The sequence below is a fragment of the Elaeis guineensis genome, chromosome 6 (assembly GCF_000442705.2).
Source record: "Elaeis guineensis isolate ETL-2024a chromosome 6, EG11, whole genome shotgun sequence".
In the NCBI taxonomy this organism is placed as follows: domain Eukaryota; kingdom Viridiplantae; phylum Streptophyta; class Magnoliopsida; order Arecales; family Arecaceae; genus Elaeis; species Elaeis guineensis.
Genome location: NC_025998.2, coordinates 35,388,162 through 35,394,269, shown reverse-complemented (window position 1 = coordinate 35,394,269; position 6,108 = coordinate 35,388,162). Strand labels below are relative to the sequence as shown.

The window sequence follows — 6,108 nt, the reverse complement described above, 5'->3', positions numbered from 1 at the left end:
ACTCCTAAAATTTGGTCTAGTCTAAACCCTACCATTCATTGGGTTTTCTTAATAATTTATTCTTCAGTATCTCTAAAATTATCTTGACCGTTAATCATTCATTGATTAGGATGCCTAATTGACTCTTAATCAAAATAACATTCAGATACACAAAACTAATTATTTCTGACCATACTCGAGGATTTGATTAATTTTCTTCCCCCCCAACTTAATCTACATTGTCCTCAATGGAGTAGGAAAGCAAAGAAAATAAAAAGAGAGAGTACATCCGGGATAATTTTACTTCAGAAGTTGAAGATAGCTTCATTGATTAATAGGCTCTTGTTCTAAATTCCTGCAGCTGCAGTAAAGTAAAAAAAAATATGAAATCATTGGGTTGTCTCCCAACAAGCACTAAGTTTTACGTCTTCAGCCAGACGTCAAGTTTATTATTCATTATAAAGTGGATCACACAGGTAGATGGTGTCGATTCATTCTTTATGTGCAATTTCATCTATATATGGCTTCAGACGTTGGCCGTTTACCTTAAATGTATTGCCATTCCGGGGGTCATGAATTTCAATTGCTCCATGTGGGAATATTTGTGTGACAATGAAAGGTCCATCCCATCGGGATCGAAGTTTACCAGAAAAAAGGCATAACCTGAAATTGAAAAGCTATACCTTTTGATTTAGCTCAAACGATTTTCTAGAGATATATTTGTCATGTAATACTTTGGTTCGAGCCTTGTAAATTCATGAACTCTCGTATACATCGTTGCGAAGTTCTTCAAGTTCATTGATTTGCAACCTTCGATTAGAACCTGCATTCTTCATGTTAAAATTAAACATTCGTATGGCCCAGAGTGCACGATGTTCTAATTCAACCGACAGATGGCAAGCTTTGCCATAAACTAGTTGGTAGGGTGACATATCGATAGGGGTTTTAAAAGCTGTATGGTAAGCCCATAATGCATCATCTAAGCGAAGAGACCAATCCTTTCTATCGGGCCTAACTGTCTTTTCTAGGATATGTTTAATCTCCCTATTTGACACCTCTACCTGACCATTAGTTTGGGGGTGATATGGTGTGGCCACTTTGTGTGTAATATTATATTTTTTCATAAGTGCTTCAAAATGTTTATTCGTAAAATGAGTCCCCCCATCAGTAATGATCACCCTTGGAAAGTCAAATCGACTAATGATGTTTCGTTGGATAAAACTAGTTACAACTTTATTATCATTAGTCCGTGTAGCTATTGCCTCCATCCATTTTGACACATAATCAACTGCCACCAGAATATATTCGAATCCAAATGAGGCTGGAAAAGATCCCATGAAATCAATCCCCCAAACATCGAAGATTTCTACTACTAAAATGGGGGTCAGCGCATCATATCCTTCTTGGATAAATTTCCTGTTTGCTGACATTGTAGACAACTTCGATCAAATTCATGTGCATCCTTGAAAAGCATTGGCCAATAAAACCCACTCTGTAGCACTTTTGCTACAGTTTTTCTTCCACTAAAATGTCCCCCACATACCGAAGAATGGCAAAAAGTGAGAATGCTTTGGAATTCACTCTCGGAGACACAACGACGAATAACTCGGTCAGGACAGTATTTGAATAATTCAGGTTCCTCCCAAAAATAATGTTTAATTTATGAGAAAAATCGATCCTTTTCTTATTTTGTCCAGTAAGAAGGTACTTGTCCTGTTGACAAGTAATTGACAAATGGGCAAACCATGGAGGACGGCTAGAGGAGATTGCGAAAAGTTGTTCGTCAGAAAATTTCTCTTTGACCTCATCTATGCCTATCGTGTGTTCAACTAAGATCCTGGAGATGTGATCAGCTACCACATTCTCGAAACCCTTCTTATCTTGAATTTTCAGATCAAATTCTTATAAAAGAAGGATCCATCTGATCAAATACGGTTTAGTATCTTTCTTTGAGAGGAGATATTTCAAAGCCGCATGATCAGAGTAAACTAGAACCTTAGACCCTAACAGATATGAGCGAAATTTTTCAAGGGCAAACACTACTGCTAGTAGCTCTTTTTCTGTTGTGGTGTAGTTTAATTGGGCATCGAAAAGAATCTTGCTAGCATAATAGATCATATGTGGCTCCTTATTGATTTTTTGGCCTAAGACGACACCTATTGCAAAGTCAGAGGCATCACACATAATCTCAAATGGAATGGATCAGTCAGGGGGTTTTATTATAGGTGCTGTTGTCAGTATTGTTCGTAATGTGTTGAATGCTTTCAAACAGTCTTCGTTAAAGACAAATGTTATGTCCTGGGTCAACAGATTGCACAGGGGTCTTGAAATCTTGCTAAAGTCTTTGATGAAGTATCTATAAAATCCGGCATGACCTAAGAAGGATCGTATTTGTCAGACCGAAGTCGGGGGTGGTAGTTTTGAAATGACCTCAACTTTGGCTTTATCTACCTCGATCTCTCTTTCAGAAATAATATGTCCTAATACAATTCCTTTCCACACCATGAAATGGCTCTTTTCCCAACTTAGGACGAGATTTGTCTCCACACACCGTTTAAGAACTTTGAAAAGATTATGGAGACAATCCTCAAAGGTGATTCCAAATACAAAAAAATTATCCATAAAAACTTTCAGACATTTGTCCACCATATCTGAAAAAATGGCCAGTATGCATCGTTGAAATATAGCGGGTGCATTGTAGAGCCCGAATGGTATACGTCGAAAAGCGAAGGTGCCATAGGGGCAGGTGAAGGTAGTCTTTTCTTGGTCATCTGGAAATATAGGTACTTGATTGTACCCTGAATAACCATCAAGAAAATAGAAGAAACTTTATCCTGCTAACCGTTCTAAGATTTGGTTGATGAAGGGCAGTGGAAAATGGCCCTTCCTAGTAACGGCATTTAGTTTTCTATAATCTATGCATACTCACCATCCAGATGATATGCAAGTGGGAAGTGGTTCACCTTCTTCGTTCTCAACCACAGTAATGCCTGATTTCTTAGGTACTACTTGAGTGGGACTGACCCATTTACTATCGGATATGGGGTAGATGATTCCAGCATCTAACCACTTTACCACCTCTTTATTTACTACTTCATGCATGTTTGGGTTCAATCTCCTCTACATATCTCGATGGGGTTTAGCATTTGCCTCAAAATGAATATGGTGCATGCAAATGGAGGGGTCAATTCCTTTTAAATCGGCAATGGACCAACCGATAGCCTCTTTGTGTTCCTTCAGAATACCAACCAATTGTGCTTCCTGATTAGGGGTCAAGTCTGATGCAATGATTGCCGGGAGGGTGTCATTGGGTCTTAGAAATACATACTTGAGCGTAGCAGGAAGGGGTTTCAATTCTAACATAGGTGGTGATTCTAAAGATGGGACTATTGGTGTACTGGCTAATGTGAGCAATGGCTCATACTTGATTGTCCATGGAGGAGTGATTTTATCGTGTGGTGTATCCAACAAGGTGTTAACTTCTTTCATATATTCCTCAAAGTCATACACTCCAAAGTAAGCCAAGCAAGTATCTAAGGGGTCTGGTGCTAGAATTATGGGTGTTGCATCTTCTATAATATCTTCTAGTGTATCTACTTCGAAGCAACTATCCATTGATGGTCCTTGGGAAGCACCAAACACATTCAGTCTCAGTTTCTTATTTCCAAATGATACGTCCATGACTCCTGTCCTACAATTAATGCATGCATTTGCCGTAGCTAGGAAGGGTCATCCTAAGATAATGGGAATTTATCTTGGGTTGCCACTTAGTTCCATGTCGAGAACCAGAAAATCAATTGGAAAGTAAAACTTATCTACCTTGACCAAGACATCCTCAAGCATTCCACGTGGTTCTTTAATTGATCTGTCGGCTAATTGTAGTGTGACTGATATGGGTTTCAGTTCTCCGAATCCAAAAAGTTCATACACCGAACTAGGTAAAAGATTCACACTTGCCCCTAAGTTTAGAAGAGCTTTTTCAATGTGATAATCTCCTATAACACAAGAAATGATGGGGGCTCCTAGGTCCTTAAGCTTTGGAGGAGTGGCATGCTGGAAGATAGAACTAGCCTGTTCAGTGAGGCATACTTTCTTTGGAATTTGTGATCTAGATTTATATTTTTGGGTGCACAAATCCTTCAAAAATTTGACATAAGCAGGGACCTGTTTGATTGCGTCTAGAAGGAGAAGATTAATTTGGACTTGCTTAAACAATTCCAAAATCTCGTCGAGTCTTCCTCCCTTCTTATCTGCAAGAATAAGGGCTTTCAGGGCATCCAAAAATGGGCTTTAGGCAAGTAAGATGATTCCGGTGCAGTTGGTTCATTCTCTATTTTATGGTCCTCCTTGTTCTTGGGTGATTTGACTTCGATTAGAGGTTTAGGGTCGGTCTCATTGGTTTTACTAGTGTGTTCAATGACCTTCCCACTTCTCAGAGTCATGATTGATTTGGCGTGTTCAGAAAAAGCTTCTGGGGTATTAGAGCTCTCAATCATAAATTATCCTCTTGGGTTGCTCTAGGGTTGGCTAGATAATTTTCCTCCTTCCCTCCTACTGAATGCAGTCGCTAGTTGACCTATTTGGGTCTCTAGCTTAGCAATGGATTGTGTGTGGGAGTTAAGGGTCTGAGTGTTGACTTCTAATCATTCTAGTACTTTCAAAACTTTTTCTTCAAAAGCTGAGCTGTGACCAGTAGTAGACGGTTGAGGAGCATTTTAAAATTGATGGTATGGTCCATGACTATATGTTGGGTCCTGATATTGAGGTCAAGGTGCGGCAGGGCCAATCACTGGTTGTGGTCTCTAGAAAAAATTTGGATGGTTTCTCCAGCCGGGGTTATAAGTGTTCGAATATGGATCGTTTCCTGATCTGCGAGCTTGTTGGACTTGAGCTTGCTGAACCTGCTCATGTACAAACTCAGAAAATTGAGGTGCGGCTGGGCATTCATTAACAAAATGGTTTGGACTTGCACACAATGTACAAACTTCTTGGATTGGGTTAGGTAGAATCGGAGATTGTTCAGTATTTAGAAGACGGTCTAATTTTTGGGACAGTTCATCTACCTTACTGTGGATATCTATGATGTTTCCAATCTGATAAATTCCACTTCTTTTTTGTTGAGGCATGGGTTGTTCTCTAGAGGTGGCAGACATATAATGTAGAGAGTTCTCACTAAGTATTTCAAAGAGCTGCCAAGCTTCATCTTCACTTTTTAGCATGAATGTCCCATCACATGATTCATCAACTATTTGTCGGTGTTTCTCCGATAGACCATCATAAAAACACTGACAAAGTTACCATTTAGGGACAGCATGGTGTGGACATTTACGAATGAGGTCCCTTAACCTTTCCCATGTCTCATGAAAAAGTTCACCCTCCAATTGGAAAAAACTAGTGATAGCTTTTCTAATTTGATTTGTTTTTCCTATTGGAAAGTATTTCTTGAGAAATTTTCTCTGAAGATGATCCCAGGTTGAAATGGTTATAGAGTCTAAGGAGTTTAACCAATGTTTGGCTTTGTCCTTAAGTGAGAAAGGGAACAGTTTCAACCTAAGGGCATCATCGGAGAAGTTTTGAATTTTTACTGTGGAACAAATTTCAAGAAATTCATCCAAGTATTTATATGGGTCATCGTTACTAAGTCCATAAAATGATGGCAACATTTGAATAATGCTAGACTTAATCTCATATTGGGTAGCTTCTATTGGAGGTGCTTGAATGCATGGAGAGTAGGTATACGAGGATGGAGTGAAATATTCTCTCAATGAGCGTGGAGGATTAGCCTTACCAGGTGCAGCCATGTTTCTAACTCGGATAGTCCTAAGAGTCTTTTCTAATTCTTCGTCTAATGATTGTAAGTCAGGTTTTAGTAATCGTCGACCTAACATGCAACTAAAAGGTCTATGTAGGACTATCCTAGTCTGTTAAGGATTATTTTTTTTTTATTAAGAGAAGAAGAGAAGAGAGAAAAGATTTCTAAAGAAGAGATCCTAAGAAGTCCTAAAACTAATAGAAGAATTAGTTGTAGTTAGATTTTAATTACAATCAAGTTAGCACATAGTGGACTCTCTATCCTAAAGTTACCCAAGTTCTAGACAGCTCCTAACTGTAGTTAGCCTTCAAGCCTTT

The 6,108-nt window shown here is 38.9% G+C and overlaps 1 non-coding gene across 1 annotated transcript; it reads left to right on the top strand.

The window, feature by feature from the left end:
- Positions 1-5,286: 5,286 nt before the first annotated feature.
- LOC140859028 (small nucleolar RNA R71) lies at positions 5,287-5,392 on the top strand. The gene has a single exon (XR_012142428.1). It is a non-coding gene; the product is annotated as a small nucleolar RNA R71 (small nucleolar RNA).
- The last annotated feature ends 716 nt before the right edge of the window (positions 5,393-6,108 follow it).